This window comes from Halichoeres trimaculatus, unplaced genomic scaffold (assembly GCF_033239565.1).
Source record: "Halichoeres trimaculatus isolate MK-OKI-2021-1 unplaced genomic scaffold, fHalTri1.1 fHalTri1_scaffold_11, whole genome shotgun sequence".
Classification (NCBI taxonomy): Eukaryota; Metazoa; Chordata; class Actinopteri; order Labriformes; family Labridae; genus Halichoeres; species Halichoeres trimaculatus.
In genome coordinates, this window is record NW_027437189.1 from 34,148,356 (window position 1) to 34,162,827 (window position 14,472).

General features: G+C 41.4%; 1 protein-coding gene and 1 pseudogene across 1 annotated transcript in view; one reads left to right on the forward strand and one right to left on the reverse strand.

Annotated features, from left to right (window-relative positions):
- The window catches only part of nphp4 (nephronophthisis 4), a 370,059-nt gene that overhangs the window by 97,993 nt on the left and 257,594 nt on the right, over nucleotides 1–14,472 (reverse strand). The gene's annotated exons all lie outside the window — the stretch shown is intronic.
- On the forward strand, nucleotides 11,618–12,624 carry LOC141799944 (uncharacterized; annotated as a pseudogene).

The following is a 14,472-nucleotide window of genomic DNA, read 5'->3' on the forward strand; positions in this document are numbered from 1 at the left end:
TTTTGCTGATTAAACGTCAATATGTATCTTAGTTTCTCATAAAAGAGGTAAGTGTATGCCGTTAGGTGTAATAGTTGCACAGAATGATGTCCTTGCTCTGTTTTTCCACTGCTGTCTTCTCAGTAACACACAGGAGTGAGCTACAGCCAGGCAACATTACAGTAGTGGGCTTGGTGGAGCTTGGGGACAGGTCACTTCATAATAAATGAACAATGACTCAGCATGTCTCCTGTTTCTGTTTTACTCTCTTTGCCATGTGTCATGATAAGTGACGCACGCTTTGCTGTGTCAGTCATTCCTTTTATTTAAGTTGTCCCCCTAAAGTTTTGTAAACCTAGCTTAAGTTACTCCCTGTCTGTAAAACTGGCCACTGTAAAACAAAGAAATGTAAATTACTCTCTCACAAGAGATTCCTATTCAATACATTTAACATGTTGTATTTCTCCTAATGTACCAAAAACAATATAGGGAAACCAAGCGCTAGCTTGATGCCAATGGTTATGGGAAATTGCATTGAAATGCCCCCCCCACTTGTGCAAGTTGACTGGGGTCGGTAGGGTGTCATACACTGCTCGGAGCAGAAACGAGATACGAAACGGCTCCAGCCTCCACAGTTCACTCCATGTGATGGTCCTCTTGGGAAGGTTCCATCTTGTCCAGGCCCCTTGAGTTGTGAGCTCGACGGATTTAGCTCTTCGGTGTTCTTCCTCAAGGTTTCTAACTTTGTCCTGGATCATGGACCTCGTCTCCTTTGGGGTGGACTTCGACCACTGCTGGAAATGCGATGTTCCTAAGCCCTGTCTTCCAGTGCATGGATTTCGGATGGTATCTTTGGTCCTGAGAGAAGCTTCAGCCTGGTAAACTGCCATGCTGGCGGCCCACTTCCAACCCGATCTTGTTCTTATTCCTGCTTCCCTGATGAGTTGGTCTTGGGAGTCCCTATATGTCAGGGAAAGTCTGCATTTGGCGACCTTAAACTCCTCCACAACTGAGGACAGGGGGAGCTGGAGTTGACCTGACCTTGTGTAGAGCCCCACAGATGTAAAGCTTGGGGGTATTCCCAGCCACCTACTAAGGTGCTTGTTGAACTTCCTCTCCATTACTTCAGCTGCTAAAGTTAAACAAAACTAACAAATTGGGACAAAGTATTGTAAATTAGTCAAATGTCCTGTCTGTACTTCATATCTTTGTTGTTGTAAGTTTTAATGGACCAAAAGAAAACACTATTTACCAGCAGTACTAACAGGAACTTATTTTTAACGAGCAGTAGTAATATGTGCAGGAACTCTTACCATGTGTTAATTGGATATATGTGTGTGTGTGTGTGTGTGTGTGTGTGTGTGTGTGTGTGTGTGTGTGTGTGTGTGTGTGTGTGTGTGTGTGTGTGTGTGTGTTTGTCGTCTCTGGCATTGCTCTTACTATGCAGAAATAACCACCGCTGATCAATCACGATCAGGTATTTCAAATTGCCAGTTGATTAGTCAGAAAGTATGGAAATAGACTTATTTATGTGTTTGAGATTGTGGGTACACAACATGTTTTGTTGTTTTGTGTGGTGATCACAGAGAGCTGTAAGGACTAAGGATCGTGATGTTCTTATTATTGTAGAAAAGCCCCCCACAATGATTATAAGACAGAAAAACTCTGCACTGAAAAGAAAAATAAATTCCATCAGGCCGTCTGCATGCTCCTTAAATGAGTTAAGGCAGGTTACAGTGAAGGTTTTCTAGAGTGAAATCCGCCCACACACGAATGGGTTTTTCTAATGAGATATCTGAAAAGGAAAAAAATAAATCAAAACACTGCCAAGGGTAAGCTCTATTTTAACTAAAGAACACAAGAGCACATGGTAATGATCAAAGATATTTACCAAAAGGGCATCACACACTCGTTCCTTAGGATTCACAGAAAGGATGAAGAGAGAAGAAAGACACACAAAGAGCAGAGCCTGTTTCTGATCTGCAGGAGAATTCATTTTCCTTTAAGAAAGCCTACAGACGACTTCTTCTGCTCACCCTCCCTCTCCCTCCCTACTCCCTAGCCACCCGCCAACTCTCTCCACTTGGACCATTAATTCTCCCAGCATGCTCTGGGCTTGTGTGCAGCGGACGGGTGGCAATGAGAGCACAGAGAGAGAAGGAGAGAATGTGCTGTGTGTATTTGTGCTCACAAGCAGGGAAGAACTGACAGATCTGGCCCAAGGGTTCTACAGGGTTGTGTTCGTGTGTGTAGTTAGGTCTGCAGACAAGGAGTGGCACCAAGCAGACACCCCCCCACCCCCCTGCCTAACCTGAATGGCCTGCATGGTGTGTACACAGCAGACGAGGCTGGCTGAGAATCCTGCTGGGGATCAACAACTCTCAACAACGCTGTGAAGGCTGCAGGCGAAAAAAAAAAAAAAAAAAAAAAAGCGTGGGGATGCACAGAGCGTAGAGACAGATGTAGGGGCTGACGCAAACCACAGCATCACTGTAGACAAAGGCTATATTTACCTGTGTATCTGCAGGAGCAAATGCTGGCCACTGAGGGTGTCTCTGTGCTATTTCAGGGGTATGATGCACTTTGTTTTCGTTTCTTTCCCAAATTACTCAAACGTCTTGTGGTTTTCCACAGGTGCACTAAAAATAACCCTGAGGTGAACACATTCACATGTGGAATCACCGAGAATAAGCAGCCCACATACAGCCACTGACCATTACAACAGAAGGTAGGCTCTGAAGAAAGAATTTAACCTTTTTAGGTCAAAGCAAACTCTGTGAAAAGCAGTATATGATGAGTTGTATTTGTTTTTGTCACAGCACAAACAGCAGACTGACCAAAAGGAGCTGGTGTAGGTTATTTAGGGGGTCAGTTCAAAAGTAATCAGCCGCATCATCTCGGGGGATACATGGACCAAGGGGAGTGTATGTCACACATACTATCTACTCTAACAGGGTGATGAAATCAGTCTTAGGACAGGAATCTGTTCCTGTAGATCTGAAACAAATGATTTATAACCTTTTTGATTTAAGACTGATTAGATTATGCGAAGGTTAGATTATGGATGTGTTTTCAGAAATGTCTGTCAATCAACATTTGTATTGACTACATGCATTTTTAAGCTTCAACCATCAAGTACTGCTGCAGTCTACCTGAATTATATATATACATCTGCAATAATATTTTAAACCGGTTTATATACACTTGAAGAAAGATGTATACATGTGATCCTTCTAGGATACGCCCATTAAGCTATGTCACTCAGCTCTGTAAGTTATGTCATTATACTCTAGTATAGTATTGACCTATGGCCAAGTCCTGCCCACAAATGCAATGAGCCAATCACAGTGCTTACAGCCTTCTAATACACTCAGATAGTTTCTGTACGCCCATTCAAATACATAGCAGAAGATTGGTTTTCATCTGATTTTATGAGGATTTTCTGAGATTTTAAGTTTAAAAAAGTTCGAATTGTGTTCATAAGGGACATGCAACTCTTACACAAGGTATCCTGAGAGGCTGAATGACAGGGTATATTTTTAACCCTTTCCTGCACTGCAAAAACTGAAATCCTATCAAGTTTTTGTTTTTTTGTCTTATTTTCAGTAGAAAATTCCTTTTTAGACTCAATATGAAGCAAATTCGCATGACCAATCCAGAAAAATGTCTTGTTTAAAGTTATTTAAGGACAAAAATGAGGTCTGAATTGCTCGCAACCAGTAAAAAAAATCTGGCAATGGAACAAGAGAAAAGTTACTTGTATTAAGACATTGTTCAAGTCTCAAGGAAATTTTCAAGCAATTTTTTCTTGTTCCATTGGCAGATTTTTTTACTGGTTACAAGCGATTCAAACCCTCATTTTTGTACTCTTATAACTTGAAACAAGACAGTTTTCTCGATTGATAAGTTGAAAGTGGCTCATATTGTGTATAATAAGACAATTTTTACTTAAAAATAGACAAAAACACCAGATAAGATTTCAGTTTTTTGCAGTGTGAACCACATCTGAACAGAGAAAGTGTCTTCCTTGGATAAAGTTGTGCAGTAAACCACAACATCAACTGTGTGTGAATCAAATGAAGATCATCTGTTCTAAGGTAAGCTGTCATCGTATTTGAAGCAACAGATTGTGACTTTGCTATAAAGAAATATAAAGTTATTTTAACACGAGAGCCACCACTGTCTGTCGGTCTGACAGACGCTTTGGGATTTTTTCTTGCGTTAGCTCCTAGCTGTGTTGTTCATCGTGTCTTTTTGTTTGTTGGGCGTTCACTGGCGTTTTTTGTTCTAGCTTTTGTTCTGTAAGTCATTGTTAGCTGTTGTCCAAAGGGCCCTAAGTTAGCTTCTGGGGCTTAGCTTCATTAGCTTATCTGTAATAGCTGAGATAACAAACGTTGTCATATGTTGTGCTGAATGATTCAGTGTAAATCCTGTAGCTCCAAACTAACAGAGACACACTCTTGGTAAAGATGGTCAAAAAGGATGTTATATTTTTGTCCTGACCAATGCTGATCCTCTATCTTGTTGTCTGAGATGCTGATGCTAACCAGATGCTGTTTATCAGGTTTGCTCTGGACGTGTAAATTTAGTTTGTTTCTGAAGCTTTTTATCGACCTTCCTTTACAATAGGATGATTTCTATATCCCTCTGATGTGGACTTTAGAGCCTTTTGGTGACATATAGATGATCTGTGATCTTTCTGTCTCCAAAAATCATCAATAGTATTCAGAGAAATGTCTTCTCCAGTGTTGCCTGTCATAGCACCTGTCACTGAAAACATATTGTTTGTCCGAGTGAATCGAGGGGGCGAGCTCCGCCATAGGTCAATTGATAAACTTGATGATCAAAGTGGTTTGAACTGATGTCATTTTGGATCATTGGCTCAGTCCATTGGGATCTGGCATGGCAAATTGATGGTCGCTGGTTCAAGCTCCAGCATGGACCAAGGTTGGGAATTTGGCTAACAGCTGTAGAGGTGCTGGCATAAATTCCTGAGCACTGATAAGGTGCCCTTGAGCAAGGCACCAAATCTCCAGCAGCTGAGGTGTGCACACTGAAGGTGCAGCACCATCACTTTGTGCTCTCCATCTGTGCATGTTACTGTTCTTGAGTGTTGTTTGTGCATGTGTATGTAAAGGATGTTCTTCATCTTCTGATGCAAACTTTGCTATTCAGGAGGACGTGAAAGCTGACATGACTGAATAGGCATCAAATCAAGCAAACAACTGCTCTGAATCCACCTTCACAATCAGTGGCCAAAACCCTACTGGTTAACTGGAAATGCATATAAATGTTGTATCAGATTTGTTTTTTTAAGCTTTTGTCTATCTTGATCCATCCTCTTCACAGCCCGGGATTTGACAGACATTTAAAAATGTCTGTAATGTGGAAATTTAGTGAATCCTGATTATGTCCTGCCAGTCATCTACCAATCAGAGCTAACGTAACCTCACTCTTCATTTTATTGATAGACTCTCAAGTTTGAACAGACCACTGCAGAATAACTGCTGACTGTGGGTTAGAATCAACATCATCACAAACAGATAAACCTTTGTTTTAACCTTCAGCTTGTGTTTTAGCCTTTAGCCCATTTTGTAGATTTAAGCCTGTGTTTTGGTCTTTGGCTCGTGTTTTACCTTCAAGTTGTGTATTAGCCTTCAGCTAATGCTATGTTTTGCCTTTAGTTTGTATTTATGCTATTAGCTTGAGTTTTGCCTTTAGTTTGTGATAAATCCTTTAGCTTGTGTTTTAGCCTTTAGCTTCTGTTTTAGCCTCTGATCTGTGTTTTAGCCTTTAGCTTATGTTTAGCCTTTAGCATGTGCTCCATCTCTCTCCATGGTGTTACCTTTAAGTTGTGTATTAGCCTTCAGCTAATGCTATGCATTTTAGTTGTGTTTTGCCTTTAGTTTGTATTTATACTATTAGCTTGAGTTTTGCCTTTTGTGTGTGTGTTTTAGCCTTTAGCTTCTGTTTTAGCCTCTGATCTGTGTTTTAGCCTTTAGCTTATATTTAGCCTTTAGCTTGAGCTCCATCTCTCTCCATGGTGTTTTACCTTTAAGTTGTGTATTAGCCTTCAGCTAATGCTATGCATTGTAGTTGTGTTTTGCCTTCAGTTTGTATTTATGCTTTTAGATTGAGTTTTGCCTTTTGTGTGTGTGTGTGTGTGTGTGTGTGTGTGTGTGTGTGTGTGTGTGTGTGTGTGTGTGTGTGTGTGTGTGTGTGTGTGTGTGTGTGTTTTAACCTTTAGCTTCTGTTTTAGCCTCTGGTCTGTGTTGTAGCCTTTAACTTATGTTTATCCTTTAGCTTGTGCTCCATCTCTCTCCTGTTTATGTTCTGCTCTTCTGTCCTTTTTCTGTCTGAAATAGTTAGGCTCCAGTGTCCACCATCACAACAAAACTGATCCCAGAAATCGTTTTCGGCAGAGAAAAACACAGATCTCTCTTCTCCCTTCTAAACTTGATCAGCCAGTGTGGGGTTGTTGAAGAGATTTTGTTTGTAAATGCCACAAATCAATCGACTCCTGTCTAACTCAATTAAGAAACCGGGATATCACATTTAGTAACAACCTATATTGGCACTGATAAGCTCATTTCAAAGTGTGGATTAGGTTTAGGCATATATCTAGAAGGGAGAGTTTTTCAAGATCACTTTCAAACTTCTCACTGCCCGTTTTATTGTAGTCAAGGTTTAGTGAAGCTGGTTTCCACAACAGATTTAGTCCTAATCTAGTTCAAATAAACCTGGTTCTTCATTACAAACTGAATTTACCTTCAGAAAATTCATCAGAAAACAAAAGGAAGGTACGGGCATGTCAATCAAGCGTTGTCTGTACACACCCACACAGTCCTGAGCAAAGTTCCAGTCACGAAGCAAATTAAAACAGATGTGTGGGTGGAACCTGGCTGAGTAGGACATAAACAGGATTATTCCTATCCCCAGCCAATGATTGCTAAAAATAACACAGTTCATGTATTGATCTGCTAGCTATTCAGAAAGTCCAGTGTGTTCAGCTGCTGCCTTTGAAGAGAAACAGTCCTATCACAATCTCTAGGGAAAAAAAAGAAAAACTTTTTCCATTGCTCTCTGGTGAATTCTTATAATTGTTACTACCAACAACAGAGCATTTTAACTGCCTGCACCTAATTGGAAAAATGAGCGAACTCACTTGAGGTAAACAGCAGGATGTAGAGAGTTAGGTAGTAAAGGGGCTGATTGTGTTCTGTTATATGAGTCATAAAATGTTGAAGGGAAACATATCAGTGGTGGGAAGAAATTACAAAAGTTGGAAATACATTAAATGGATCTAAAGGAAAGCAATAATTGAAGTGGGTTGTCAAAGACGTTTGATGGAAACATGCACTTATTAAATAAATAGAAGACCATCAAATTTAGTGTCAGAGGTCATGTGAGCTGGGCTTGTGTCATATTCAGATTAAAACAAGACTAAATAAGGAGTGGATCACACCATACAGTGAAACAAAGCCAAAACATGAAGAGGAAAACAACAGCTTATTTCAAAGAAGACCAAGCTGTTTGTCAGGGGTTCGTCTCATTACTGAAGTACAGAGGCAGGAGCAGACAGCGCCTAAAGATATGACAACAAAATAAGGCAGGCAAATAAATAAAAAAATAAAATAAACACAGAAGGAATTTCCTTTTTGTGTATCTGGGTCAATGCCTTCATAGTGACCCAAAGCACAGAAACAGAGATGCTTTAAATGTATAACAAAAGAGCTTAGAGGGTGTAATAAAAGAGAGAAAGTGTGACCCTAAGTCTATTAAAATACTAAAACTTAAGCTTAACCATTCACAAACAATTGCGACAAGTCAAAAAAACTACAACTGCTCATCCTGAAAGAGGCTGTTTGTGCTGCTACACTTCAATTCTATTGTATCTCAGCCTTTTAGCACAACAAGTTTGCTTTCGTAGCATTTCTACGATGAAATCTTTTCTGACCAGCCTATTTATTTCCTGCCTTCACCACCAAAGAGCACCTCTATAACACTTTGTTTGAGTACTCCACACTCTATTTTTTGGCTTGAATTACTACCACAGCACTTGAAGAAGGAACTATTGCATTATACAGAAAAATCTGTCCATCAGTTGTTGCAGTTTCTGAGCAGATTAACTGTCTGAAAACTCTCCACCAACTCTCACAGTTTTTTTCATCTAAGTTCTGTGTCCAATATGACTGGACATGGCTAATGACAAGCTCTTGTTGCAAACAGCAATATGACTGAAGGTAAATATGACTTTATTTAACCCAGAGATGGAAACCAAGTCAGAGAATTGGATTCAAGTCACACTTCAGCAGAACACTAACATGACTTGAGACCCTGTTTCCTGCGGTCCAGTTTGGATCAGAACAGTTTGGTACAGGTAAAGCCTGGTCCCATTTGGGTTTCTACAGCCCAAACTGTGCCCATCTTGATAGGCTCTGTGTAAGCCAGATGCTGGTAGTCATGTCAGCTACGTAATAGCGTGACACCATAGTAGCATGACACAGTGTACTGCACTAACAAGTCCAACGAAGAAGAAAAACGTGACTCAGTAAACAAAGAGCAGCAATATAAGACATCCAGCAATTCTTCTTCTTCTTTATGATTTGCATGTAGCTCTTTGTTGCAAAGTGCAAACATGGCAGAAATATGTCGTTCTTTATTACCTCGATCGAACGAGAGGTGACAATTCTTTCTGTCCAATCACAGGCTGCAGTGTTTTAGCTCCACCTTCTGGGGTTGGATCATTATGTTAGGCACCCCAACAGAAGAGTAACAAAAAGTGGGATGGCACGGGTCATCAATCTAGGGACCTGTCCCAGTTTTAGACGCAAAATGCGAGACATACTGAGAATGAACTGGACTAGACCTCATGGTGGAAATGGGGCTTTGGGTTTATCCCAAAAAAACTTGAGACTTTAGACTTGATTCAGGCTCCATCACTAGGACCAAGTGACAACCAAGTGCCCCGGGGTTTCCTCCCGCAAGGACGTGCCCTGAACACCTCACCAGGGAGGCGTCCGGGAGGCATCCTGGTCAGATGCCCGAGCCACCTCATCTGGCTCCTCTCCTCTCCTAGAGCCAGCTTCTGCAGCCGAGGATCAGACCGCCAAGGTCCCTGCCTTCGGCTGCCGCCCAACTCACTACGCACCCGAACCCTATGGCCCCTCCTGCAGGTGGTGAGCCCACGGAAAGGGGGCCCCACATTGCCTTTTTGGGCTGTGCCCGGCCAGGCCCTATGGGAACAGGCCCGGCCACCAGGCGCTCACCATCGAGCCCCATCCCCAGGTCTGGCTCCAGGAGGGGGCCCCCGTGACCCACATCTGGGCACGGAAACATCGAACCATTTTTGTTAATCATCATAAGGGGTCTGTGTGAGCTACACTTTGTCTCGTCTCTCCCCTAGGACCTGTTTGTCATGGGAGAGCCTACCAGGGGCATAAAGCCCCCGACAACTTAGTTCCTCGGATCCTCGGGACATGCAAACCCCTCCACTGCAATAAGGTGGTAGCTCACTCATGGAGGGGCCAAGTGACAATCCCTAGTTGGAAAATATGAAGTCCATGCAGAAGTTTTAAAAACTACAGTTCCACAAGTTAAACATACACACAAGGCCAAAAAAGACATTGTTTAAGAGCAAAAATAAAAATGTTAACAGCCTGGCTGAAAAATGGCTGTGGTTAAAAATAGCTCATTTTGGGCTTATTAACATTATGAGCAGAGCATCTACACCTTCAGTGGTGTGTAACCCTCTGCATCTGGTGCACATACTCCACAGGTGACACCATGGTAAGCACACAACCGGACACACTTAGCCCACATTCACTGACTACTTTTACTCTTTCTTAAACAGTTCCAACAGAGCTGTGCAACTGGCTGCTGAACTCCCAGATCTGGGTGGTCATTAACAAGGCTGTCTACACACTGAACACCTGTTGTGATAATGGGAAATTTGAAACATGAGTTGTGTTATTGGGTTTCCTGCTGATGAGTATTAGCCTGGAGCTGCATGGACCATCAAGCAGCTCATATTCATATTTTTTTTTTTCATTTTTGCTGGCAGAAGGGTCAGGAATGATTTCCCACCAGCATCTGATTTTCTTGACCAATCATAGTCCTCTATTTAGCAGTGGAAGGGTTCTATAAGTCGTCGACACAGGAGCACTGCTTCAGCCATTTACAACAATAAAAAGAAAATTTGACCACGCTTCATAACATCACTGTAACTGGTTGTAGTTCTGTCCAATTATTTCCAGAGGCACCTCTGCATGTAGTCGTTGATAATGCTCATTGGAAAAAGGAAATGAATGAATCTTGAACCATTAACCGAGGTGATTTGGTCTGTCAGTGCCAGGCAAGGTGAGTACAGTGAAAAGAGAATATAAAGACTGAAAGAAAGTGTAGAAAGTGGACCATGATGTGCTATTTGTTATGAACTGAAGAGAAATCAAACTCTTTCCTAAACTTCTCCAAATCTTCTTTGCAGAATCATTTTTGATCCTACAGTTAATCAATGATGGTCTGGTTTTCATAGCTGATAAGGAGAGACCTGTGTGATGAAGGTGAACAGCTGAGAAACCCTGATGGGAGGGCAGGACCCTTACTTGAGGGAAAAACATTGTGCTTACCAGAAGCAGCAAACTCCCTCTTTGTTGTATACCTGATATAAAATTAAAAAGAATAATTTGCTCAGGTTTCTTTTGATGAAAACAGTCCAGCACACTCGCATACTGAATAGGATCTTTAATAAAGGTTCACTCAAGCCTTCTTAAATTAGCTTCTCTTTTGTTAGTTTTGTAGATAGGCATAGTTGGCTGTTTATACCCAAAATGTATCATTTGGCTCATGGTGAAGTATAACAAGAGATCTGCATGAGCCATGAATGAGTTAGACAAATGTTGTTTTTCATTTTTTAGTCCTTAAACACCCCCACATCCCATACTATGTACTGTTGTTTAATTCATGGCCAGTCTTCAACCTTGTAAGTGTCTCTTTCCTGGTGTTTGTGTATTTGACCTCTAATAACCTTTCTCTGCTGTTTTGGTCATTTTTGCCACAGGACAAATAACCTAAAGGTTTCTCTTTTATTATGGCACTGGTTCTAGCACAGTAGTAAACAACAAATGTGAATATTTAAGGTTTCAATTATCAGTACTAATTATGCAATACCAGTGCATCGCAAGATAACGATGAAAGGGATAAGGGAACATATATTTTATCACTTTACATATGTTTAACATTTTAACATTCATATCAGGTAGAGCAGCTGTTATAACCTGAGAAACCCGAGCAACCTGAGCCAATGAAAAAAGGCAGGAGCCCTGGTGATGCACAGTGTATCCAGAAAGCTTCAGAAGTTTACCTTCAATCATACACCCTTACAAGTAAGGATCCTAAAAGGGTTCTTCTTGAAGGGCAGAAGTTCTACCCAGAACCATTTGCTCCTGAAAACCCTTAAAAAAAAAAATCATGTTTTAAATAGTATTTTTAATGCAGATGTAGCTGGAGTACCTTATCAATTTATTTAACTTATCCTGCCACAGTCTCTGGTGTCTTTGTCCTAAACTTAAGTTCAAACCACTCAGATAAATGAGAACACATGACTAAAATATTAGTTGGATGTAACTTGTTATTGGACATGGAGCGAGTGTCTGCGCACATTGGACTGGCTGGCTGTGCTTCACGTGGCACTGGCAATGTACCTAATGGTTTTAACACTATTGTGTTAACAAATAGGGTTTGCAATGCTATGTTGGCCAACTTTTAGAATGGGTGTAAATAAGATTAACTGAGTTTTTTTTGTTTGTTTGTTTGTTTTTGGTCCACATGATGGAGCACAATCACGCAGTCTGTAGAAGGGTTCCAGGTGGAACCTTTACAAAGCGTTCCAACAGGAACCAGAAAGGTATGAGAACAAGCTGAAAACCGTATATGGTCAGCACCTTTACTTCGAAGAGAGTAGTCTCTGTGTCCTGGAATTTCCTTTGCACCGGAGTTCCTGATTTTGCCTCTAAATTGTCAGAGGGTGTTCCCACAGCTTAATTGGAGTCCAGACAGGATTGCCTCAGGGCACAGATGTGGGGAAGAGTACAGAAACATTTCTGCTGCTTTGAAGGTCCCAGTGAACATGGTGGGCTCCAGCATCCATAGGTGGAAGAAGTCCAGAACCACCAGGACTCTTCCTAGAGCTTGCCTCCAGTCTAAACTGAGCCATCAGAGGAGGAGGGCCAAAGTCAAGGAGGAGACAAGAACCTGATGGTCACTCTGTCAGAGCCTCTCCACTGGTCCTCTGTGGAGAGGAGAACCTTCCAGAAGGACAACCATCTCTGCAGCAATCCACCAACCAGGCCTGCTTGGTAGAGTGAACAGACTGAACTCACTCCTCAGTAAAAGGTTCATGGCAGCCCACCTGGAGTTTGCCAAAAGGCCCCTGAAGGACTCTCAGATCATGAGAAAGAAAATCTTCTGCCCTGATGAGACAAAGATTAAACTCTTTGGCGTGAATACCAGACGCCACATTTGGAGGAAACCAGGCACCGCTCATCACCTGGACAATACCATCCCCACAGTAAAGCATGGTGGTGTCAGCATCATGCTGTGGGGATGTTTTTCAGCAGCGGGAACTGGGAGACCAGTCAGGATTGAGGGGAAGATGAATGCAGTAATGTACAGTCAACCTGGATGAAAACCTGCTCCAGAGCGCTATAGACCTCAGAATGGGGTGACAGTTCATCTGTTAGCAGGACAACAACCCTAAGCCTACAGCAAAGATATCAAAGAAGTGGCTTCAGGTTGACTCTGAATGTCTATGAGTGGCCCAGCCAGACTCCAGACAGCAATCTGACCAAACATGTCTGGAGAGATTTAAAAGTGACTGTGCGTCATCTGAGTTAGTTCTGCAGCAGCATCTGTAAAGTTTGTTAACATAAGCTAGCTTCGGATCATTTTCTATCACAAAGAGTTGTCTTAAGGCAGACTGGAATGAACAGAAGCAATATGGTTTAATTTCACCGCTTTGTTCCAAGTCTTACTAAACATCGTCTAGTGTGCCTCTGTGCTGTTTGAATAGCAGGCCTGGATGTAAAAACAAGTGTTGTCCTTGGTGTTTTGTCTGCAGTCTTTTCTGATTCAGTAAGTAAATGCACAGAAATGAGAAGAGAAGTTTACTTTCAGCTTTCATTACTTCTTCTTCTTGCTCTCTTTTAATTACCTCCTGAATTCAACAAATTATCATCCCTTCACAACTGTAATTGTTTGTGCAGACAGAGTTTATGATTTCATGTTTAATTAATGGAACTTGTTCTTTTGGTAGCATCCAAAACAAAAGCCTCTAGTTTTTAAAATGCTCACAGACCTTTCTCGTACACCATCGTTCTGCAATGCAGAATAATTAAAGCAGATCATTTGTGCTGCAGAAAACAGCCACTCTTCTTAAACTACAATAAAATATTAGCAGAAAGCTCTTGTCCTTATGTTAGGACACACATTTTTCAACTCCAGGATCAGTGAGTAGATAAATGGGTTAGACTTTTAAACCTAAACAAATAACCTGGGAATGAACAACCTGTAGAGGATCTCTCTGGTTTAATCAGTAAAGAGGTGGATGGACATATAGCTTTGAAATTTATTGAAGGATTTGTCAGGATGCAGGAGAGATTCGTGGAAATGCGCCCTGGATGATATGGATTGAGAGAGCAACAGAGACAGAGAGAAATATTGACAGAGTTAGACCGCGGTGTCTGTCTGGGGAATGCTGAATATGGGTAGGCGTAGGTAAGGGGTGGTGATGGCAGCGGTGGAGGGGGTTGGGGGAGCTGTTTGTGTGTTCAATATCACGCTCTGTCAGAAGCTGTAATATCTCTTCCATTTCATTAGCTGCTACATGACTAGTCTTGACATCAATCAGCGCCCGCTCGGCTGATTGAAAAGGAAGTGTCTGAGCATCAGTGAACGTATATGGAGCATCATGGGAAAGCTTGCTGTTTGTAGACACTGATTGTACACTGTAAACCTGTGGAGCAGGAAACTACACAACAGCTTAGCTTACGCGAAACATGAATTAAGTATAAAGACTAAACTTAAAGCTATTTTTAATCAAGACATAAACATGAACACATCCAACAGACAATTTGAAAGTTTTCTTTGCTTGATTGTATGAGAAATGGTTCTAAGCAAGAGTGAATTTATCGTGCCATTTGCTTGTTGTTGCTCTTTAAAAATAAAGTTAAATTTTCTCTTTTTCAACTCTAAATCTGATAATGCACACAGTGGTTTACTCAAAATGTGCACTGCCCCATATCAGGCAGATTTATTTCATTTTTTGAAACATTCCTAAGCTGATGATGGTTGCATTTTCCTCAGTCCTGTTACTAAAACTCATGTAACATCACATGTGACGAAGCACGGGATTAGCAAATACGTGAAATATAGCTACATAGCATTTATGCTAACACCAGGTTGGCACTAAGCACATTACAGTGAATCAACAAAAAA